This window comes from Rhinatrema bivittatum, chromosome 1, assembly GCF_901001135.1.
Source record: "Rhinatrema bivittatum chromosome 1, aRhiBiv1.1, whole genome shotgun sequence".
Classification (NCBI taxonomy): domain Eukaryota; kingdom Metazoa; phylum Chordata; class Amphibia; order Gymnophiona; family Rhinatrematidae; genus Rhinatrema; species Rhinatrema bivittatum.
In genome coordinates, this window is record NC_042615.1 from 825,971,224 (window position 1) to 825,996,502 (window position 25,279).

General features: G+C 45.8%; 1 long non-coding RNA gene across 1 annotated transcript in view; it reads right to left on the reverse strand.

Moving 5' to 3' along the window:
* Window positions 1–1,506: 1,506 nt before the first annotated feature.
* LOC115079111 overlaps window positions 1,507–25,279 on the reverse strand; it is a 29,811-nt gene continuing 6,038 nt past the window's right edge. The window contains exons 2-3 of the long non-coding RNA XR_003853195.1: window positions 12,561–12,616; window positions 1,507–1,544 (exon numbers count right to left, since the gene is read on the reverse strand). This is a non-coding gene — a long non-coding RNA (uncharacterized LOC115079111). The remainder of the gene's footprint in view (window positions 1,545–12,560; window positions 12,617–25,279) is intronic.

Here is a 25,279-nt window from a genome sequence, read left to right on the forward strand (position 1 = left end):
TGGTTTTAGGTGAGTAAATGTCTGTACTAAAATAGCCTGGGGCTCAGTTTGTGTAAATGTCTGCATGTAACCTGGTTTTATGTGTTTAAATGTCTGTACTAAAATTGCCTGGGGCTCAGTGTGTGTAAATGTGTGCATATAACCTGGTTTTATGTGTGTAAATGTCTGTACTGAAATAGCCTGGGGCTCAGTGTGTGTAAATGTATGCATGTAACCTGGTTTTATGTGAGTAAATATCTGTACTAAAATAGCCTGGGGTTCAGTTTGTGTAAATGTATGCATGTAACCTGGTTTATGTATGTAAATGTCTGTACTAAAATAGCCTGGGCCTCAGTTTGTGTAAATGTATGCATGTAACCTGGTTTATGTGTGTAAATGTCTGTACTAAAATAGCCTGGGGCTCACTGTGTGTAAATGTATGCATGTAACCTGGTTTTATGTGTGTAAATTTCTATACTAAAATATCCTGGGGCTCAGTTTGTGTAAATGTATGCATGTAACCTGGTTTTATGTGTGAAAATGTCTATACTAAAATAGCCTGGGGCTCAGTTTCTGTAAATGTATGCATGTACCTGGTTTTATGTGTGAAAATGTCTATACTAAAATAGCCTGGGGCTCAGTTTGTGTAAATGTCTGCATGCAACCTGGTTTTATGTGTGTAAATGTCTGTACTAAAATAGCCTGGGGCTCAGTTTGTGTAAATGTCTGCATGCAACCTGGTTTTATGTGTGTAAATGTCTGTACTAAAATAGCCTGGGGCTCAGTTTGTGTAAATGTCTGCATGTAACCTGGTTTTATGTGTGTAAATGTCTGTACTAAAATAGCCTGGGGCTCAGTTTGTGTAAATGTATGCATGTAACCTGGTTTTATGTGAGTTTATGTTTGTACAAAAATAGCCTGGGGCTACATATTTGTAAATGTGTGCATGTATCCTGGTTTTATGTGTGTAAATGTCTGTACTAAAATAGCCTGGGGCTCAGTTTGTGTAAATGTATGTATGTAACCTGGTTTTATGTGAGTTTATGTTTGTACAAAAATAGCCTGGAGCTACATATGTGTAAATGTGTGCATGTAACCTGGTTTTATATGTGTAAATGTCTGTACTAAAATAGCCTGGGGCTCAGTTTGTGTAAATGTATGTATGTAGCCTGGTTTTATGTGAGTTTATGTTTGTACAAAAATAGCCTGGGGCTACATATGTGTAAATGTGTGCATGTAACCTGGTTTTATATGTGTAAATGTCTGTACTAAAATAGCCTGGGGCTCAGTTTGTGTAAATGTATGCATGTAACCTGGTTATTTGTGTGTAAATTGCTGAAGAAGATCTCCTGGGGCTCAGTGTGTGTAAATGGTTGCAGGTATATCTTTATTCCCATCCTGCATGGAAGTGTTCCAGGAAGCTGAGTTGGGATTAATACCCATACAATTATTATATACAACGTGAAAAATTAGGTTTAAATTACACGACAGTTTCTGAAATTATTTGTAATTTAGTAAATTGCTCTTACCACTATATTACCCAATGCAACTCCATACTTTAGTGTCTGAAAGAAATAGAAACAGAAGAGATTAAAATTCTGATTTTGTGTTTTCGGCTCTCCTGGTTGCAGAGGCAGCGTTCACAGACCCTGGGGGGAACATGTCCTGGTCATGCTGTCCTTATCATTGATTGACCTCTGGTGTCCTGCTGAAAGTAGACACCCTGTGGCCAGATTTAGTGGCCATCATTGAGGGTGCCGAGTGCATGGTCTCAGCCCAGGACTTCCTCTGCAATGATAACACTGGGTATGATGAGGGGCACAGCAAGGGTTGGGGATTATAAAACAGAGGAACATCCTGGGGTAATTGTGAATGAGGGCTCTTGGCCATCAGGAGTCCATCACTGCTTCCACCTGAGCGGGAGACCCAATGGAGCAGGAGGAACCTGCAGGGTAAGAGAAAAATGTACATCTCAGAGTTCCCCCCAAATTACCAAACCAGGATATATCAGGATAAATATTTATTTATTTTATTTATTAAAAAATGTTTGTATACTGCTTTTACATTCTGGAGATTAATCAAAACAGTTAACAAAAATAAAACAAACATAATCTAGACATAACAACTTAAAAATTTAACAGTAAAAAAAATATGATAATATAAAACATAGTTCAAAAAACATAAAATAAACAAACAAACAATATATAAAACTAATGACAAAACACACACAGAATTTATCATCTCCAAATCATACCAGGCCTGTATTCTGAGGGCAATTTCAAATTATTTTACTGAACCTTTAGATGGGTAAAAGTTGGGGCTGATATTTGCCTCCCCCTCTTTGGGTAAGAGAAGCTGCATCCTGAGATGGCAAACAGAGCACATAATTTTGTGTTTTCCATTGAAAACCTACTTCAGTAAGAAAATGTGTAAGTTACATCTAAAGAAACAAGGAGGACTCCCTTCCCATAAAATATAAACTAATAGGAAATCTCTGACCCTCGCAGATTTACACTCTCACTTATTTATATAGTTTCACAATTCAAAACCACTTTTTAAATAAAATGTGTAAGTAATAATTACAGAAACAAGGAGGGTAGCCCCATAAAATATAAACTAATAGGAAATCTCTGACCATCACAGAGTTACACTCTCACTTATATAGTCCATCAATTCAAAACCTACTTTATTAAAAAAAGAATTAATTAATAATTACATAAATAAGGAGGATAGCCCCATAACCTATAAAATAATAGGAAATACTGACCCTCGCAGAGTTACACTCTGACTTGTTTATATAGTCCCTCAATTCAAAACCTACTTTATTAAGAACATTTGTAAATATTAATTACCAGTAGGGATGTGAATCGTTTTTCAACGATTAAAATTATCGTCCGATAATGTTTATATCGTCTTAAATCGTTATAGAACACGATACAATAGAAATTCTAACGATTTATCGTTAAAAATCGTTAAATCGTGTTAGTGCGCACTAACTCGAGTTAGTGCGCACTAACTCCCCGTTAGTGCGCACTAACTCGATTTAATGCGCACTAACTGAAAATGATACAAATAAACACTTTCCAGGTCACTGAAGGTCAGTTAGGAATGAATATGTGTTCCTATTGGCTGGCTGCCCTCTTATCTATTCATGTTACCAAGGTTACCACTGAGGTGATGGTTGGGGGGATGGGAAATGGAACTGGAAACTAACGAACACCAACAGAAAATGAAACAAAGTGTTCACACTTCCCAGGTCAGTAAAGGTCACTTAGGAATGAATATGTATGTATGTATTCCTATTGGCTGGCTGTGCTCTTATCTATTGATGTTACCAATATGGTTGGGGGGATGTGAAATGGAAACAGTTGGAAGCTTGACAAAAAAAGTAATGTAATGATCAGCACTCACGTGACTAGAACTTGTTTGTTTATTATTTTTGTTAGCAGGCACCTGAAATGCTAGTGCATGTTGAATTTGCCAATCACTGTGCATTTTAGAAAGGTGGTCCTGGCTGGAACTGTACACAGTTCAAATATATGTAATTGATTGTTGGTAAGTGTATTTTTTAAGTAGCCACACTGGCACCAGTATGTTTACTTTTCCTCCTACTTAACTCACTAGCTCAGCTTTGTAAGAAGGGCTTCTCTGCTTGTGTGTTGTTTTTGTTTGGTGTGAGGAGAGCAGAAACATCAGATCTTTATTCAATCTACTACAGTCATCTCTTACAGTGCCCTATCCCTATTAATACCAGGAGTGTTGTGATCTTCCTGCACACAGTGCCCTAACCCTGATACCAATCTGAGACAGCTCCCTCCCTGCATTACTAGTGAGAGGCTGGCTTCACAGACAGGGGGGAGCTGCCTGACCCTCACTCCTGACTTCCCCCATGTCCCAGCTAGTGAATGGTGTGTGGGTGAGGGGGGGGGGGCGAGGATGGTGAAGTCTGAGACAGCTCCCTCCCTGCATTACTAGTGAGAGGCTGGCTTCACAGACAGGGGGGAGCTGCCTGACCCTCACTCCTGACTTCCCCCATGTCCCAGCTAGTGAATGGTGTGTGGGTGAGGGGGGGGGGGGGGGGAGGATGGTGAAGTCTGAGACAGCTCCCTCCCTGCATTACTAGTGAGAGGCTGGCTTCACAGACAGGGGGGAGCTGCCTGACCCTCACTCCTGACTTCCCCCATGTCCCAGCTAGTGAATGGTGTGTGGGTGAGGGGGGGGGGGGGTGGATGGTGAAGTCTGAGACAGCTCCCTCCCTGCATTACTAGTGAGAGGCTGGCTTCACAGACAGGGGGGAGCTGCCTGACCCTCACTCCTAACTTCCCCCATGTCCCAGCTAGTGAATGGTGTGTGGGTGAGGGGGGGGGGGGAGGATGGTGAAGTCTGAGACAGCTCCCTCCCTGCATTACTAGTGAGAGGCTGGCTTCACAGACAGGGGGGAGCTGCCTGACCCTCACTCCTGACTTCCCCCATGTCCCAGCTAGTGAAAGGTGTGTGGGTGAGGGGGGGGGGGTGGATGGTGAAGTCTGAGACAGCTCCCTCTCTGCATTACTAGTGAGAGGCTGGCTTCACAGACAGGGGGGAGCTGCCTGACCCTCACTCCTGACTTCCCCCATGTCCCAGCTAGTGAATGGTGTGTGGGTGAGGGGGGGGGGGGAGGATGGTGAAGTCTGAGACAGCTCCCTCCCTGCATTACTAGTGAGAGGCTGGCTTCACAGACAGGGGGGAGCTGCCTGACCCTCACTCCTGACTTCCCCCATGTCCCAGCTAGTGAATGGTGTGTGGGTGAGGGGGGGGGGGGAGGATGGTGAAGTCTGAGACAGCTCCCTCCCTGCATTACTAGTGAGAGGCTGGCTTCACAGACAGGGGGGAGCTGCCTGACCCTCACTCCTGACTTCCCCCATGTCCCAGCTAGTGAATGGTGTGTGGGTGAGGGTGGGGGGGAGGATGGTGAAGTCTGAGACAGCTCCCTCCCTGCATTACTAGTGAGAGGCTGGCTTCACAGACAGGGGGGAGCTGCCTGTCCCTCACTCCTGACTTCCATGTCCCAGCTAGTGAATGGTGTGTGGGTGAGGGGGGGGGGGGTGGATGGTGAAGTCTGAGACAGCTCCCTCCCTGCATTACTAGTGAGAGGCTGGCTTCACAGACAGGGGGGAGCTGCCTGACCCTCACTCCTCCGGGGTATTGTGATCTTCTTGCACACAGTGCCCTATCCCTGATACCAGGGGTGTTGTGATCTTCCTGCATGCAGTGCCCTATCCCTATTAATACCAGGAGTGTTGTGATCTTCCTGCATGCAGTGCCCTATCCCTATTAATACCAGGAGTGTTGTGATCTTCCTGCATGCAGTGCCCTATCCCTGATATTTGGATGTGTGCAAGAAGATCACAACACCCCCGGTATCAGGAATAGGGCACTGTGTGCAGGAAGATCACAACACCCCCAGTATCAGGAATAGGGCACTGTGTGCAGGAAGATCACAACACCCCTGGTATTAGGGATAGGGCACTGTGTGCAGGAAGATCACAACACTCCTGGTATTAATAGGGATAGGGCACTGTGTGCAGGAAGATCACAATACCCCTGGTATCAGGGTTAGGGCACAAGTTCTAGTCACATTGACTGATCACATTACTTGTTTTGTCAAGCTACCAACTGTTTCCATTTCCCATCCCCCATATACTGTCAGTAGGAAACTTGGTAACATGAATAAATAAGAGGGCAGCCAATAGGAATACATATTCATTCCTAAACTGACCTTAACTGACCTGAAAAGTGTCAAATTGTATCATTTTCAGTTAGTGCGCACTAACTCCCAGTTAGTGCGCACTAACTCGAGTTAGTGCGCACTAATCGGAAAAAACGATTTTTAACGATTTTTTAACTAAAAAATCGTGCCTAAGACGATTTTCTTGCCCTGCCACACGATTTCTATCGTTAAGACGATATGGAAAACGATTCACATCCCTAATTACCAGAGATGAGCTTTATTTTTTACTAGCGGGTCATTTTTTGGGGTAAAGTTCGGTTTTCCTCGGTTAGTTTTTTAGAAAAACTAAACGGGGAAAACCAAAACCGGCCCAAAAAATGATGCGGGAAAACGAAGCTAAAAAAACCTCTCCCAAAGCATTAAAAATTACTAAAAAACATTAAATACATCACCCCCAACCATCCCGATTCCTCCCCAAGACTTATCAAGATCCCTGGCGGTCCAGCAGGGTCCCGCAAACGATTTGTCTCTCCGTGCCCGGCGTTCCTGCCTCGCTCAAAATAGTGCCGATAGCCTCTGACCTACTATGTCACAGGGGCTACCAATGCCATTGGTTAGCCCCTGTCACATGACCATCAGCGCCATATAGTGCTCCTACCATGTGATAGGGATGACAAAAGGTGCCGGTAACCCCTGTGACATAGTATGGGCAAAGGCTATCGGTGCCATTTTGATTACTGGCAGCCGACGGCTCGAGGGCAGGAGATCACGCCGGGACCCCTGCTGGACCCCAGGGACTTTTGGCCAGATATAGGTCAGAGGCTATCGGCGCCATTTTGAGCAAGGCAGGCACGCTGGGTTCGCAGGGACAAATCGCTCGCGGGACCCTGCGGGACCACCATGGATGTTAGTAAGTCTTGGGGAGGGATCGAGATGGGGTGTGTGTGTGTGTGTGTGTGGGGGGGGGGGGGGTTGTATTATAGTTAATAGTAATGCTTGGGGTGGTTTTTAATTGAAAAAAATAAAATGTGCCCCTCCCCCTGTACAAACCCGAAAAATGGATTTTCCCCGAAATTCGGGGAAAATCCGTGAAAGGGTTCGGTGCCCCCGATCCATGATTTATTTATTTATTTATTTAAGTTTTTTTATATACCAACATTCAAGACAGAAGTCCCATCATGCTGGTTCACAAGGAACCAACCTAATGAATTAGGTTGATGAATTAGGCAATTTCATTGAAATTGCCTAATTTGTGATAAACGATTCCACATCTCTATTAATTACAGAAACAAGGAGGACACCTCCCTAAAATATAAACTAATAGGAAATGTCTGACCCTCGCAGAGTTACAGTCTCACTTATTTATATAGTCCCTCAATTCAAACCTACTTTATTAAGAGCATTTGTAGGTAATAATTACAGAAACAAGGAGGACCCCTCCCATAAAATATAAACTAATAGGAAATCTCTGACCCTCGCAGAGTTACAGTCTCACTTATTTATATAGTCCCCTCAATTCAAAACCTACTTTATTAAGAGCATTTGTAAGTAATAATTACAGAAACAAGGAGGACCCCCTCCCATAAAATATAAACTAATAGGAAATAAGGGACCCTCACAGAAATACACTCTCACTTATTTATATAGTCCCTCAATTCAAAACCTACTTTATTAAGAACATTTGTAAGTAATATAGAAACATAGAAACATAGAACTGACAGCAGAAGAAGACCAAACGGCCCATCCAGTCTGCCAAGCAAGTTTTTCACTTTTTTTTCTCATTCTTATCCATTACTCTTGGCTCTTAGTAACCTTTTGATTCTATTTCCCTTCCACCCCCACCATTAATGTAGAGAGCAGTGTTGGAACTGCCTCTAAGTAAAATATCTAGCTTAATTAGTTAGGGGTAGTAACCGCCGCAATAAGCAAGCTATACCCATGCTTACTTGTTTACCCAGACTAAATAATTCAGACCTTGTTGGTTGTTGTCTGTATATAGATCTACTTTTCCTCATTCCCCCTGCCGTTGAAGCAGAGATTTATGCTGGATATGCATTGAAAGTGAAGTGTCTGACTTTCTCCCCTGCCTTTGAAGCAGAGAGCTATGCTGGATATGCATTGAAAGTGAAGTACCAGGCTTATTCGGTTTGGGGTAGTAACCACCGTAACAAGCCAGCTACTCCCCACTTTTTTTGTGAATGCAAATTTTTTTCCACGTTTCCTCTTGCCGTTAAAGCTTAGAGCAAAGTTGGAGTCGCATTAACCATGTGTATGTTTATTGAATAAGGGAGTTATCTCCAGGCAGTAGCCGTCATTCCCGTGAGTCACCCACTCTTCATTCACGTCCTCTAGACTTTATGGATCCAAAGTGTTTATCCCACGCCCCTTTGAAGTCCTTCACAGATCTGGTCTTCACCACTTCCTCTGGAAGGGCATTCCAGGCATCCACCACCCTCTCCGTGAAGAAATACTTCCTGACATTGGTTCTGAGTCTTTCTCCCTGGAACTTCAAATCATGACCTCTGGTTCTGCTGATTTTTTTCCAACGGAAAAGGTTTGTTGTTGTCTTTGGATCATTAAAACCTTACAAGTATCTGAAAGTCTGTATCATGTCACCTCTGCTCCTCCTTTCCTCCACGGTGTTCATATTTAGATTCTTCAATCTCTCCTCATAAGTCATTCGATGAAGACCATTCATCCTTTTGGTCACCCTTCTCTGGACCGCCTCCATCTTGTCTCTGTCTCTTCGGAGATACGGTCTTCAGAACTGAAGATAGTACTCCAGATGAGGCCTCACCAAGGACCTGTACAAGGGGATAATCACTTCCCTTTTCCTACTTGATATTCCTCTCTCTATGCAGCCCAGCATTCTTCCTGCTTTAGCTATCACCTTGTCACATTGTTTCGCCGACTTCAGATCATTAGACACTATCACCCCAAGGTCTCTCTCCTGCTCCGTGCACATCAGCCTATCTCCCCCCATCGAATACAGTTCATTCAGATTTCCACTCCCCATATGCATGACTCTGCACTTCTTGGCATTGAATCTCAGCTGCCATATCTTCAACCGCTCTTCCAGCTTCCTTAAATCCCGTCTCACTCTCTCCACTCCTTCCGGCATGTCCACTCTGTTGCAGATCTTAGTGTCATCCACAAAAAGACAAACCTTACCTTCTATCCCGTCCGTAATGTCGCTCACAAAGATATTGAACAGGACCGTTCCCAACACGGTTCCTTGCGGTACACCACTTAAAACCGCTCTCTCTTCAGAGAAGGTTCCATTTACCATCACACATTGTCTTCTGTCCGTCAACCAGTTTGCAATCCAGGCCACCACCTCGGCACTCATTCTTAAGCTTCTCATTTTAATCACCAGTCTCCTGTGCGGGACCGTATCAAAAGCTTTGCTGAAATCAAAGTCGATGACATCAAATGCTCTTACTTGATCCAATTCCTTGGTTACCCAGTCAAAAACGTCTATCAGATTTTGTCTGACAGGATCTTCCCCTGGTGAATCCATGCTGCCTCTCGTCCATCAATTCTCCCGACTGTAGATAGTTCACTATTTTCTTTTTCAACATTGACTCCATTACTTTTCCCACCACTGAAGTGAGGCTAACTGGTCTGTAGTTACCAGCCTCTTCTCTGTTCCCACTCTTGTGAAGCGGGACCACCAACACTCTTCTCCACTCAGCAGCACTCCTGTTTCTAGGGATCTATTGAACAGGTCACACAGCGGACCCACCAGCACATCTCTGAGCTGCCTCAGAATCCTGGGATAAACTTCATCAGGCCCCATGGCTTTGTACACTTTCAGTTTCTCCAGCTCTTCCCATACATTTTCTACTGTAAATGGAGTTACATCTACTCCACTCCGCTCCAGTTTCTTGTTAGCTAGCGACGGTTTTTCTCAAGGGTCCTCTTTAGTGAACACAGAACTGAAGTATTCGTCTAATATTTCTGCCATTTCTTCGTCTCTCTCCACACATTGATCTTTTCCATCTTTCAATTTCACTATACCACTTTGAACATTTATCTTTTCACTGATGTATCTGAAAACTGTTTTGTCACCTCTCTTTACCTTCTTGACAATCCTCTCTTCTGCTTGACTTTTTGCAATCTTGATTAATTTCTTCGCCTCCCTCAGTTCTACCAGATATTCTTCTTTGTGCCCCTCCCTTTGGGATCTTTTATATTTCTTGAACGCTGTTCTTTTAGCCTTTATTTTGTCAGCCACCTCCTTTGAGAACCAGATAGGTTTAATTTTTCTTTTGCTTTTCTTTACTTTTCTTTTGCATTTCTTTACTTTTCTAACTAGCGGGCCGATACAGTAAAGTCCGCGGGAGAGTGGACAAATGCCCGCTCTCCCGGCGCGCACATCCACTATTTCTCTACTATTATTAGATTCTGGAGATGGGATTCTCCAGTCTATATCTGGCATAGTAAAGTCTCCAACGATCACCACTTTTCCCTTATTTCCTACCTTTTGGATGTCTTCAACCAGATCTCTGTCCAGTAGGGATGTGAATCGTTTTTTTGACGATTTAAAATATCGTCCGATATATTTTAAATCGTCAAAAATCATTAGGGCCACGATACAATACCAATTCCCCCGATTTATCGTCAAAAAATCGTAAATCGGGGGAAGGGGGAGGGCAGGAAAACCGGCACACTAAAACCCCCTAAAACCCATCCCCGACCCTTTAAATTAAATCCCCCACCCTCCCGAAACCCCCCCCAAATGCGTTAAATTACCCTGGGGTCCAGCGGCGGTCCGTAGCTAAATCGGGGGAAGGGGGAGGGCAGGAAAACCAGCACACTAAAACCCCCTAAAACCCACCCCCGAACCTTTAAATTAAATCCCCACCCTCCCGAACCCCCCCAAATGCCTTAAATTACCCTGGGGTCCAGCGGCGGTCCGTAGCTAAATTGGGGGAAGGGGGAGGGCAGGAAAACCGGCACACTAAAACCCCCTAAAACCCACCCCCGACCCTTTTAAATTAAATTCCCCCCCAAATGCCTTAAATTACCCTGGGGTCCAGCGGCGGTCCGAAACGGTCTCCTGCTATTGAATCGCGTTGTCTTCAGCCGGCGCCATTTTGCAAAATGGCCGCCGCAAAATGGCGGCAGCCATAGACCAACACGATTCGACTGCAAGAGGTCGTTCCGGACCCCCGCTGGACTTTTGGCAAGTCTTGTGGGGGTCAGGAGGCCCCCCCAAGCTGGCCAAAAGTCCCTGGGGGTCCAGCGGGGGTCTGGGAGCGATCTCCTGCCGCGAATCGTTTTCCGTACGGAAAATGGCGCCGGCAGGAGATCGAATGCAGGAGGTCGTTCAGCGGGGGTCCGGAAGATAATTTGTAAGTTAGAATGAATGCAACAAGGAGGATACCAACATAAAATATAAAATAATAGGAAATCACTAACCCTCCCAGAGTTACATTCTAATTTATTTTTGCATTCCTACTACTTGGAGTCGAAAAAAGTTGGAGGCGTATTCTTGGTTGTATTTACTAATTTTGTTGCAATGTATTACCATGCTTCAATAAAGATATTTGAAAAAAAAAACTGTTATCCCCCTAGGACAGAATCAAGAAATTGATTTCACAACTTTTCTGAGATTTTGGCCTGAATCATATATTATATGTGCGTCACAGAGTCCCTAAGTTTTATATATAAGTCCTTTTCAGTGTTGATTATGCGATCAATCTATTTTTATTTTTAAGCTGATATATAAATAGTTATCAAATCTCCAGTACTATTTTACTGTTCTTAAAGTAACCATTGATATAGTTCTGTGTTTATTGATTTATATAATACCATTAATGTAATTCATTTTACTTTGCGATTGGTTTTAGTTATTTTATTATATTATTATTTTTTCACTGGATGAATATTTAATGATTAAGTTTTGCCCAACCTATCTCCTCATAGGGTAAAAGGCTTTTGTAAGCTGATAGACAATATATATGTTTAAATCTTAAAAATGGAAAGCTCTTCAGGTCAGAACTTATTAATGAACACCCAAAAAACTGCAGAAAATGATTGAAAATGTACTCGCTATTAATAGCATTGAAATGTATCTATTATATCTTAATTTGGTATTGCATAGATCATGTTCTCTTTTTAAATTAAAATTATGTAGCCATTCATTGCTCCTTCCATGTGACAGGGGCTGACCAATGGCACCGGTAGCCCCTGTCACATGGTAAGGGCAAAGGGCAACAGGCGCCATTTTGTGTACTGGCAGCTGATGGCCCGAGAGGGAGAGATCGCTCACGGGACCCCACTGGACTATCAGGACTTTTAGTAAGTCGGGGGGGGGGGGGGAATCAGGATGGTGGGGGGGGGGGGGGTTGTATTTAAGTACATTTGAAGGATTGGTGTGGGGGTTTTTCCATTTTTTGTCGGTGAAAATTGCCAAAAAATATAAAAATGACCCATTGGAAAATGAAGATTTCCACGGTCGTCGACCCAAAGTCCGACCCGGCAGATAAAAAGAAGCACATCAGATTGAGCATAGTTTACTATCCTTTCCTTCAGCAAAGTCTCCATTACTTTTTCCACCATTCAGGGGAGGGTAACCGGCCTATAGTTTCCAGCCTCCTCTGTGCTACCGCTATGAAGCAGGAAAACAATCGCTCTTCTCCAATCCTGCGGTATCAAGAGTCCTTGAATACCCCCGATTGATAACCCCCAATCGGGGTTCATGGAGGTTCAGGGGTGAATCAAGCCTGGGGGAATAGGGAGGGGGTAGTTGTGGATCAAGGCCTTGGCTGTGGAAGTTGCCCTTGTTAAATTTTTTATAACTTGAACATTCTTTGTAACAACAAAGCTATAAAAAGTGAACTTAGTGCTGCTCATGCACACTTACCAAAGGCTTTTCCGCTGTGTCCTCAACGGGTCCATTTAAGGGGGCAGCAGCAGCACCTGCAGTATCGAGGAAAGCAGCGGCATGAGAAAAATAAAGAGATTTACATTTACATTTATATTTATTAAGATTTGTTAATCACTTAACACTACAAATGTGTAAGCAATAGACAAGAAAACATACTTTATAACATCAAAAATAAAAAATATAAATTAACTGTAAGATGCATTCAAAAGTTAAAATGAACAGTCAGGCAGTAAAAAGAATTGGATGTAGAAAATGAAAGTGTGTCACATATATGCCAGCTGAAATAGAAAGGCTTTCAAAAGTCCTCTGAATGTTTTTAGTGAGTCGCATAAGCGTTGTTCTATTGAAAAAGCATTGGAAAGAACTGGGTCTGTGCCAGAACAGAAACATTCTGTGTAACTGAAGACGGCTGTTTCTCTGAAACTATCATTAGAACATAAGAACCTGCCATACTGGGTCAGACCAAGGGTCCATCAAGCCCAGCATCCTGTTTCCAACAGTGGCCAATCCAGGCCATAAGAACCTGGCAATTACCCAAACACTAAGAAGATCCCATGCTATTAATTGCTATTAATTCCCTAAGTAACTCTGTGTATCTACTGAAATTCCCCCAAACAATGGAGCTTGGATGTTTCCCTTACAGCTCATCATACTAAGAGATATTTTCAAATTTTGGTGTCACCTCACAGTAACAGCAGCACAAACACCTTCCACTGCCAGGCACATTGTAAACTAACACAAAACCCTGCAAAAAACACTCACAATCTATACTGCAATCCCATCATAACATAACAGTAATAACACCAAAGACTCAAACAACAATAACCCTACCTGTGAATAAGCAAGGGCAAATATTACACTGGGTCCTAGAATACCAATACACCACCTACTGAGGAAACAAAACAAACCCAATTGCTATAGATCTCTATACAGACACTATATGATAGAAGAATCTCTCATCATGGTCACACACACAGAGCAGAGACAGACCCTCACCAAATACAGAATACAAAATAAAGGAGCACAAATTAGAAAAAACTGAAATGGAAACCCCAAGAAGCCAGACTCTGTGTATTAACAATGGAAAAACAGAACCACCATTCCTCATAAAACAATAAAATCAAGAAACATAAAGCATCAGTTATAATAGTAAAACCATACTAATAAAAGAATATTTTAAAACTACTGATAAATAGAATTTCTATTAATTAAAATCATATACATTTTTTTACAATTTCCCAAACACCAATAAAATATTACAAAACAGCACATATATCAATAACACCCAATAATTAAAACTAATAAGGATTTTAAAAAGCCCCTGCTGTCCCCTTCTGTGGGAGCTCTTGATTTCCAGTCACCCTGATATTGTCGAGGATTAGGAGGTTATCCTCTCTCTCTCACACATACTCACATGTCCATTCTCTCTCACACATCCACTGTCACATACATACACATTCATGCATACACATTATCCACTCCAGCCCCTGTTAACCTATGCTCTGTTAGAATTGATATTTTCATTGTAAAGCTTGTTGCTAAGTTATGTTAATTTGTGAACCGAGGTGATGTCTGCTGACGTACCTCGGTATATAAAAAAACCTTAAATAAATAAATAAATAAATGCTCTTATACCCCCATAACCACTCGCTCTCACAGACACTGACACACTGTCAGGCTCTAAGATACTCTCTCCCCCTCCACCTCCCCCCACACAAACTCTTACTCCCCTGGATTTTCTCATACACACTCATGCTCTCACTCTCACTGGCTCCCTCACATACACACAAACACACCCACCCAGGCAAGCTCCCAGTCATTCTCACACAAACACACACACACAGGCAAGCTCCTAGTCATTCTCACACCACTCCCTCCCCATCCCCCAGGCATGCACACATTCATTCTCAAACACACAGACCCCCAGGCAGGCACCAATTCATTCTCACACACACATATACCACACACAGGCAGGCGCCTATTCTCACACATACAAACCCCAAGAAGACACCCATACATTCTCATTCACAGACACACCCTCAGGCAGGCACCCATGCATTCACACACATACACCCCCAGGCAGACTCCCATTCATACACATGCACACACTAAAGGACCCCCTCTCTTTCTTTTGCCAGCAACCTCAGAGCCTCTCTCATTCCTCTGCTGCCACTGTCACTGCTGCCGCGTGGCTATTGCGGAGGTGCTGATTGCTACTATTGGCACTGAAGCCCATTCTGCTGCCTCCTCTGTGCAGACCCCTTGGGCTTCCACTTCCTCTATGCTGATCTCGTACATTGTGAGATCTGCATAGAGAAAGTGCTACTCTTGCACATTCCCAAAGATTACATGTGCCAATCACTAAAAAGTAATTTATTTTTTTTTACATTTGCTGTCTGATCTTAGTTTTCTATTCGGTTGGTCACATGCTTTTTTTTTTTCCATCTTCCCTTTCTTATTTTTTTTGCCAATTCCTTTTATAGTGTCTTTTTTTCTATTTCTTTTCTCTCCATCTGTCTTCTTCCCTCAAACACACAGTCAGTTTCTCATTCTCACATGCTTTCTTTATCACATACACACAGCACACAGGCTCTCACTCTCTCATGCTCTCTCTCATACAATCATTCATACACACAGTCTCTCTCTGCTAGGGATGTGAATCGTTTTCCATATTGTCTTAACGATAGAAATCGTGTGGCAGGGCAAGAAAATCGTCTTAGGCACGATTTTTTAGTTAAAAAATCGTTAAAAATCATTTTTTCCGATTAGTGCGCACTAACTCGAGTTAGTGCGCACTAACTGGGAGTTAGTGCGCACTAACTGAAAATGATACAATTTGACACTTTTCAGGTCAGTTAAGGTCAGTTTAGGAATGAATATGTATTCCTATTGGCTGCCCTCTTATTTATTCATGTTACCAAGTTTCCTACTGACAGTATATGGGGGATGGGAAATGGAAACAGTTGGTAGCTTGACAAAACAAGTAATGTTGATCAGTCAATGTGACTAGAACTTGTGCCCTAACCCTGATACCAGGGGTATTGTGATCTTCCTGCACACAGTGCCCTATCCCTATTAATACCAGGAGTGTTGTGATCTTCCTGCACACAGTGCCCTATCCCTAATACCAGGGGTGTTGTGATCTTCCTGCACACAGTGCCCTATTCCTGATACTGGGGGTGTTGTGATCTTCTTGCACACAGTGCCCTATTCCTGATACCGGGGGTGTTGTGATCTTCTTGCACACATCCCGGTATCAGGGATAGGGCACTGCATGCAGGAAGATCACAACACTCCTGGTATTAATAGGGATAGGGCACTGCATGCAGGAAGATCACAACACCCCTGGTATCAGGGATAGGGCACTGTGTGCAGGAAGATCACAATACCCCGGAGGAGTGAGGGTCAGGCAGCTCCCCCCTGTCTGTGAAGCCAGCCTCTCACTAGTAATGCAGGGAGGGAGCTGTCTCAGACTTCACCATCCTCCCCCCCCCCCCTCACCCACACACCATTCACTAGCTGGGACATGGGGGAAGTCAGGAGTGAGGGTCAGGCAGCTCCCCCCTGTCTGTGAAGCCAGCCTCTCACTAGTAATGCAGGGAGGGAGCTGTCTCAGACTTCACCATCCTCCCCCCCCCCTCACCCACACACCATTCACTAGCTGGGACATGGGGGAAGTCAGGAGTGAGGGTCAGGCAGCTCCCCCCTGTCTGTGAAGCCAGCCTCTCACTAGTAATGCAGGGAGGGAGCTGTCTCAGACTTCACCATCCTCCCCCCCCCCCCTCACCCACACACCATTCACTAGCTGGGACATGGGGGAAGTCAGGAGTGAGGGTCAGGCAGCTCCCCCCTGTCTGTGAAGCCAGCCTCTCACTAGTAATGCAGGGAGGGAGCTGTCTCAGACTTCACCATCCTCCCCCCCCCCCCCCCCTCACCCACACACCATTCACTAGCTGGGACATGGGGGAAGTCAGGAGTGAGGGTCAGGCAGCTCCCCCCTGTCTGTGAAGCCAGCCTCTCACTAGTAATGCAGGGAGGGAGCTGTCTCAGACTTCACCATCCTCCCCCCCCCCCCCTCACCCACACACCATTCACTAGCTGGGACATGGGGGAAGTCAGGAGTGAGGGTCAGGCAGCTCCCCCCTGTCTGTGAAGCCAGCCTCTCACTAGTAATGCAGGGAGGGAGCTGTCTCAGACTTCACCATCCTCCCCCCCCCCCCTCACCCACACACCATTCACTAGCTGGGACATGGGGGAAGTCAGGAGTGAGGGTCAGGCAGCTCCCCCCTGTCTGTGAAGCCAGCCTCTCACTAGTAATGCAGGGAGGGAGCTGTCTCAGACTTCACCATCCTCCCCCCCCCCCCTCACCCACACACCATTCACTAGCTGGGACATGGGGGAAGTCAGGAGTGAGGGTCAGGCAGCTCCCCCCTGTCTGTGAAGCCAGCCTCTCACTAGTAATGCAGGGAGGGAGCTGTCTCAGACTTCACCATCCTCCCCCCCCCCCCCTCACCCACACACCATTCACTAGCTGGGACATGGGGGAAGTCAGGAGTGAGGGTCAGGCAGCTCCCCCCTGTCTGTGAAGCCAGCCTCTCACTAGTAATGCAGGGAGGGAGCTGTCTCAGACTTCACCATCCTCCCCCCCCCCCCCCCCCTCACCCACACACCATTCACTAGCTGGGACATGGGGGAAGTCAGGAGTGAGGGTCAGGCAGCTCCCCCCTGTCTGTGAAGCCAGCCTCTCACTAGTAATGCAGGGAGGGAGCTGTCTCAGACTTCACCATCCTCCCCCCCCCCCTCACCCACACACCATTCACTAGCTGGGACATGGGGGAAGTCAGGAGTGAGGGTCAGGCAGCTTCCCCCTGTCTGTGAAGCCAGCCTCTCACTAGTAATGCAGGGAGGGAGCTGTCTCAGACTTCACCATCCTCCCCCCCCCCCCCTCACCCACACACCATTCACTAGCTGGGACATGGGGGAAGTCAGGAGTGAGGGTCAGGCAGCTCCCCCCTGTCTGTGAAGCCAGCCTCTCACTAGTAATGCAGGGAGGGAGCTGTCTCAGACTTCACCATCCTCCCCCCCCCCCCTCACCCACACACCATTCACTAGCTGGGACATGGGGGAAGTCAGGAGTGAGGGTCAGGCAGCTCCCCCCTGTCTGTGAAGCCAGCCTCTCACTAGTAATGCAGGGAGGGAGCTGTCTCAGACTTCACCATCCTCCCCCCCCCCCCTCACCCACACACCATTCACTAGCTGGGACATGGGGGAAGTCAGGAGTGAGGGTCAGGCAGCTCCCCCCTGTCTGTGAAGCCAGCCTCTCACTAGTAATGCAGGGAGGGAGCTGTCTCAGACTTCACCATCCTCCCCCCCCCCTCACCCACACACCATTCACTAGCTGGGACATGGGGGAAGTCAGGAGTGAGGGTCAGGCAGCTCCCCCCTGTCTGTGAAGCCAGCCTCTCACTAGTAATGCAGGGAGGGAGCTGTCTCAGACTGGTATCAGGGTTAGGGCACTGTGTGCAGGAAGATCACAACACTCCTGGTATTAATAGGGATAGGGCACTGTAAGAGATGACTGTAGTAGATTGAATAAAGATCTGATGTTTCTGCTCTCCTCACACCAAACAAAAACAACACACAAGCAGAGAAGCCCTTCTTACAAAGCTGAGCTAGTGAGTTAAGTAGGAGGAAAAGTAAACATACTTGTGCCAGTGTGGCTACTTAAAAAATACACTTACCAACAATCAATTACATATATTTGAACTGTGTACAGTTCCAGCCAGGACCACCTTTCTAAAATGCACAGTGATTGGCAAATTCAACATGCACTAGCATTTCAGGTGCCTGCTAACAAAAATAATAAACAAACAAGTTCTAGTCACGTGAGTGCTGATCATTACATTACTTTTTTTGTCAAGCTTCCAACTGTTTCCATTTCACATCCCCCCCAACCATTACCTCAGTATTAGCCTTGGTAACATCAATAGATAAGAGCACAGCCAGCCAATAGGAATACATACATACATATTCATTCCTAAGTGACCTTTACTGACCTGGGAAGTATGAACACTTTGTTTCATTTTCTGTTGGTGTTCGTTAGTTTCCAGTTCCATTTCCCATCCCCCCAACCATCACCTCAGTGGTAACCTTGGTAACATCAATAGATAAGAGGGCAGCCAGCCAATAGGAACACATATTCATTCCTAACTGACCTTCAGTGACCTGGAAAGTGTTTATTTGTATCATTTTCAGTTAGTGCGCACTAAATCGAGTTAGTGCGCACTAACGGGGAGTTAGTGCGCACTAACTCAAGTTAGTGCGCAGTAACACGATTTAACGATTTTTAACGATAAATCGTTAGAATTTCTATTGTATCGTGTTCTATAACGATTTAAGACGATATAAACATTATCGGACGATAATTTTAATCGTTGAAAAACAATTCACATCCCTACTCTCTGCCACATGCTGTCTGACTCCCACACACACAGGCTCTCTCTCACTCCCACATGCTGTCTTGCTCAAGCACAGGCTCTCACTGTCTCATGCTCTCTCTCTCATATACAGCCGCTGTCACATGCTGTTTCTGCAAAACATTCAGGTCCCCACTCCCACACACAGTCTCTGTGGTCTGCTGAGCAGCATTATCCCAACGGTAGCGGCAGTCTATGGCACGCATTCATTTTGTATAGTGGTGGCAACTGCAGCCGAGCTGGGCTTGCCTCCACACCAGATTATGTCTACTGATTGTTGGTGTCCAGCTGAATTAAATATTATAAAGACCTTAACTTGACGGATGATACATCTGTTTTCTATAATAATGCAGGCATGGAACAGACTTAGTTTTGGGGTACTTGCCAGGTTCTTATGGCCTGGATTGGCCACTGTTGGAAACAGGATGCTGGGCTTGATGAACCCTTGGTCTGACCCAGTATGGCATTTTCTTATGTTTTCTTATGTTTCTTATTTTGTTCGCTGGTAATATTCAAGTCCCTCACTGAGTATAGATTTGTGGTCATTCCTTCATATTTTGGTCCCATAAGGCTTTAGTGAAACAATTGAGAGAACTCCTGACTTGACATCCAGGGTTACATTGCTAATCTGGATGGATCAGCATGGGATACGGTGGGACCAGTTAATGCCATTACTACTATAGATGAAAAGGTCGCAGGCCTCCCTATGAGTCATTATCCTCTACCTAGGAGGGAATGACATTACAACCCATAGAACAGAACTGGTTCAAACATTCCCAAAAGACTGCATATTTATCACCGGGTATTACCGGTAATTTGTGCTGTCTGGTCCTTCATCATCCTATGTAGGGTGTGGCGCAATGAGAGATCGCATCACGCTATAGACCGAAGCCTCAGGAAATTGAATAGGAGGATGCAGAAATTTATGAGTACTGTTGGGGGAACGTGTATTGCATGAAATTATTGATGAAAGCTGTTCCAGCCTGTATAGGCCGGATGGGATTCACTATTTGGATAAAAGCCTTGACATATTTAATAACGATCTGCAGGTGGCAATAGATGGTTTATCATTCTACTATGGCCACAGCATTGAAAGTGAGGAGCCCTTGGCAAGCAAGGTGTCACCGACTCGGGTTATGGTGGAGGGTGGCCGTCCCTGACCGGATGATGAGAACCTGGTATGGAAAGGGTCATGCAGCAAAGTATTTTCCTGCTCCCAAGTGTCAAGTGTAAGATGAATTAAGACTGTGATATGGTGAGCTTGAATGGCCATCCAAAAAGTGGGTTCTATGAGTGATCACACCCCACTCGTTCATCAGTGAATACGGTGCTTCATTGGGCCGTGATCTCAAGGCTGAGCCCTGCAGCGGGGCAAGCTTCAATGGCTTAACTGCCTGCATTTACTACGATGGGTGCTGGGAGTTTTTACGGCTGGTGCCCTGTTGATTGGTACTGGTTCCTTGTTATACTTTTGTAAGATATTTTTCAGTGGAAAGAAAGGTATTATGAGTGGCAGCACAGCCAAACCTGGTTGTTGACTTTTAATTGATTACAAATAGGGGTGATATTGTTTAGAATATTGGTTTGATAATTTTACTACTGGTATTGATTGCTGTGGTCTTAATTGTAAACCAATAAAATATCACTTTGCTTTCAAACTCCGGCTGGTCTCTATTACACTGAGCTGCATAATGGAAAGGGGCAGGAGGTGGGAGAGACTTGAGTGGAGGGAGTTGGTTTGGTTTTGATTGGGTTAATGGAGGATCGAGGGTGCCGCAATGGCACATGCCGGTGCTGTGAAAATTGCTAAATTATATAGGCCTTGGCTTATATAACTGCCTTGACTTCAGTTTCCTTTGAGTTCAAGAAATGGTACTGAGCACTGGAGATGGAGGAGGAGGAACCATCCTAAGCTCAGAAGAAAAAAGTTGAGGATTCAACATCCACTGAAACTAGGAGTCAGAGGGTAATACTGGTTGATCATTCACTTCTGAAGAGCATGGAGATATTCTATGGATAATCAAATATGTTGTTCCAGGAAGTGTGCTGTTTGTCTTGTGCTAAACTCTAAGACAGTACAGAGAGATTGCTAATAATGTTCATGCCTACTGACTACTATCTGATACATCTCATCCATGTTGGCTGGATTGTCAAAAGGTTATGCACGTAAATCTGACGGATTTCCATGCAAAACCAACCTTAAGCGCGCTGGGCCCATTTTAAAAAGGCCCAGCAGCGCGTGTAAAGCCCCGGGACGCGTGTAAGTCCCGGGGCTTTACAAAAGGGGTGGTCCGGCGGTGGGGAAGGGGTTTGGCCAGTGGCTGAAGTAAGGCATAAAAGGTAGGGGGGAATGGGCGGGGGCGGTAGTGGAAGGGAAGGAAAGGTGGGGTAGGGGGTATGAAAGTTCCATCCAAGGCCAGTCTGATGCCCCCGAGGCCTGGGAGGGAACGGGACAAGGCAGCGCGGCTCGGAGCAGGCTCGACGCAAGCAAGGAGCACAATTGTGCACCCCTTGTGCGCGCCGACCCTAGATTATATAACATGGGTGCAGCTGCGCGCGCATGTTATAAAATCAGGTGTACATTTGTGCGCGCTGGGTAGCGTGCACAAATGTACGCCATGCGCATACCTTTTAAAATCAGCTGTACCAAAAATGACTCTATATTAATAGGGATCAGAGGGGATTTATTAAACGATGCTGGTCTGTGGAGAATACTAGAAGACTCTTTAATATTCTAAATGAAGTATCCTGGCCGTGGATGCCAATAAGGCATTTGATTGGATCCACTGGCTGCATCTATTCCAAGTGCTGGAGAAGCTTGGGTTTCCAGAGAAATTTAATAATTTGGTGCCTGCCCTCTACATATGCTCTAAGGCATATATTTACATCAATTTACATCTGTTACATCGGTCGCTGCTCGACACCCTCACTCCTCTTTACCTCTGTGGCGACTCGCTCCGGATCTGATGGACAGTTAGCTGCCGCGGCATCTTCTTGCCGTCTCCCTCCGGCGTCCCCAGACCAGCACAACGCTGCGGATCCACCATGTTCCTGATGACGTACAGCGGCACGCGTGCTCCGATTACCAGCAAGGGCGCGAACCTCGGGGGCGTCCACCTGAGATGACATCATCCGCTTCCAATATAAAAGGTCTCAGAATTTGCTAACAGATCGAGTTAGCAAGGATTCGTCCAAGCTACTCTGCCTCCTCGGACTTACCAGGGATACCCGCTCCTCGGGATCCTCGCTCTCTTTTCTTTATTTCAGATTGCAGATAGGAGCCGGTACTCGCTCCTCGAGGACCATGTTGCTGAACACTCTGAAGATTCTCTACTGCCTGGAAGCTATCACAGATACAGACAATTGTGAGTTACCATCGCTCTCTGAGAGCTTTCCCTGGAAACAGGTACTCGCTCCTCGAGGGCCTAACCCTTTCCAGCTAGTGAGCTTCCTAAAGATCTTGTGAGTTTTGTCATCTAGTTCTGGCTATGAACACAGCATACCCTGTCTACTCACTATCTATAGTTTCTTTACAGCTCAGCAACCCTGGGATCGCTGTTCCAGTACCTGAGGGACTTCAGCCCTACCGGGCATATCAGCTCACTACTGCCACCTCTGGTGGTTATACTAACCTGTCTAATAAAATAATTATTTGGGTCTGTCTCTGTACCCAAGCCTAGCCTGTGGTCCCTCTCAGGATATCCTCCTGGGGGCACAGTCATCTGCCATCGGCCCAAGGATTCACCTATCTACATTCCTCTACAGCTGAGTGCCCTCTCCAAGCACTCCGCTGGTAACAGATTGCTACTCCTTCTCCATCAGGAGTCTTCAGCAACAGATTCATAGAGATTGCTACTCCACAGTCTAAACCCTAACAGATTGTTTACTACTCCCTCTATAGGAGCTGAGCTTATCAGATTGCTAACTCCTCCCTTCTTGAGGAGTAGATCATAACAGTTTGCTAACTCCTCCTTCCACAGGAAGCTGAAGCATAACAGATTGCTAACTCCTCCTTCCATAGGAGCAGAAACCTAACAAATTGCTAACTCATCCTTCCTCAGGAACTAGTCCATAACAGATGGCTAACTCCTCCCTTCGTATGAGCTAGATTCATAACAGATTGCTAACTCCAGTGGATTCGGCTTCAAATTGGAGAAGCAGTGCTCCTGGGAATCCAGCTTAAGGTATGAGATATCAGTAACCCCATGGACCCGGCACACCTCTCAGCTTTGCAGGCTCAACGCATCTCAGAACAGCAAGAAACCTTGGAGAAACTTACTGCAGCATTCCATCAGATTCATACACAGAAGATACAAGGCACAGTTTCTACCCAAGAAGGTCAGTTACAGGAGATAACTTTAAAGACTGCGGTTCCACTGGCTGCTCCTATTCGCTTCTCCGGAGAAGTCCAGAAGACTCGGGGCTTTTTGAACCAGTGCAGCTTGCATTTCACCTTACAGCCTTCATTGTTTCCACGGACCTTTTTAAGACCACCTACATCCTGTCATACTTGGATGAGAGAGCTTTGTCATGGGCATCTACCTTGTGGGAATGCAAGGACCCTATTTTGCAGGACATAGAAGGATTTATGGACTTGTTTAAATCCGTTTTTGATGACCCTGCTCGTATGTCTGTTGCTGGGTTTGCTTTAGTGGACTGGAAGCAAGGCAACAGATCATTGGCTGAATTTGCCATAGAATTCAAGACTCTTGCAGCAGAACTTCGCTGGGACCCCAGATGTCTCAAGACTCTCTTCTAGGGATGTGAATCGTTTTAGGACGATTAAAATTATCGTCCGATAATTTTAATATCGTCTTAAACCGTTATGGAACACAATACAATACAGATTCTAACGATTTATCGTTATAAATCGTTAGAATCGTGAGCCGGCACACTAAAACCCCCTAAAACCCACCCCCGACCCTTTAAATTAAATCCCCCACCCTCCCGAACCCCCCCCAAATAACTTAAATAACCTGCGGGTCCAGCGGCGGTCCGGAACGGCAGCGGTCCGGAACGGGCTCCTGCTCCTGCATCTTGTCGTCTTCGGCCGGCGCCATTTTCCAAAATGGCGCCGAAAAATGGCGGCGGCCATAGACGAAAAAGATTGGACGGCAGGAGGTCCTTCCGGACCCCCGCTGGACTTTTGGCAAGTCTCGTGGGGGTCAGGAGGCCCCCCACAAGCTGGCCAAAAGTTCCTGGAGGTCCAGCGGGGGTCAGGGAGCGATTTCCCGCCGCGAATCGTTTTCGTACGGAAAATGGCGCCGGCAGGAGATCGACTGCAGGAGGTCGTTCAGCGAGGGTTCCGGCGCCTCACTGAACGACCTCCTGCAGTCGATCTCCTGCCGGCGCCATTTTCCGTACGAAAACGATTCGCGGCGGGAAATCGCTCCCTGACCCCCGCTGGACCTCCAGGAACTTTTTGGCCAGCTTGTGGGGGGCCTCCTGACCCCCACGAGACTTGCCAAAAGTCCAGCGGGGGTCCGGAAGGACCTCCTGCCGTCCAATCTTTTTCGTCTATGGCCGCCGCCATTTTTCGGCGCCATTTTGGAAAATGGCGCCGGCCGAAGACGACAAGATGCAGGAGCAGGAGCCCGTTCCGGACCGCTGCCGTTCCGGACCGCCGCTGGACCCGCAGGTTATTTAAGTTATTTGGGGGTGGGGGATTTAATTTAAAGGGTCGGGGGTGGGTTTTAGGGGGTTTTAATGTGCCGGTTTTTCGATTTTTAGATTTTTCGATTTTTTAACGATTTTTCACGATTTTTCACGATATTTTACCCCCCCAAATGGCAACAATACGATTCCCTCCCCCTCCCAGCCGAAATCGATCGTTAAGACGATCGAGGACACGATTCACATCCCTACTCTCTTCTGCAGAGGCCTGGATACCCACTTGAAAGACAAGCTGGCCGCTCGCCAGACACCTGACACTGGAAGAATTGATAGCTTTAGCTACTCAGATTGATTGTCGGCTCCGAGACAAGACAAGACAAGACAAGATGAGCTGGCCGCTCGCCATACACCTGACTCACTGGAAGAATTGATAGCTTTTGCTACTCGGATTGATTGTCGGCTCTGAGACAAGGTGAAGGAACTCTGGCCTAAGGTGTTAACTGGGTTGAAACAGGCCAGTACCCCTGCACCTCGGATGGGCCCAGCAATTCCTGCTGTTGTTAAATATGAACCAATGCAACTTGGTCATGGTCACTTGACCTCAGA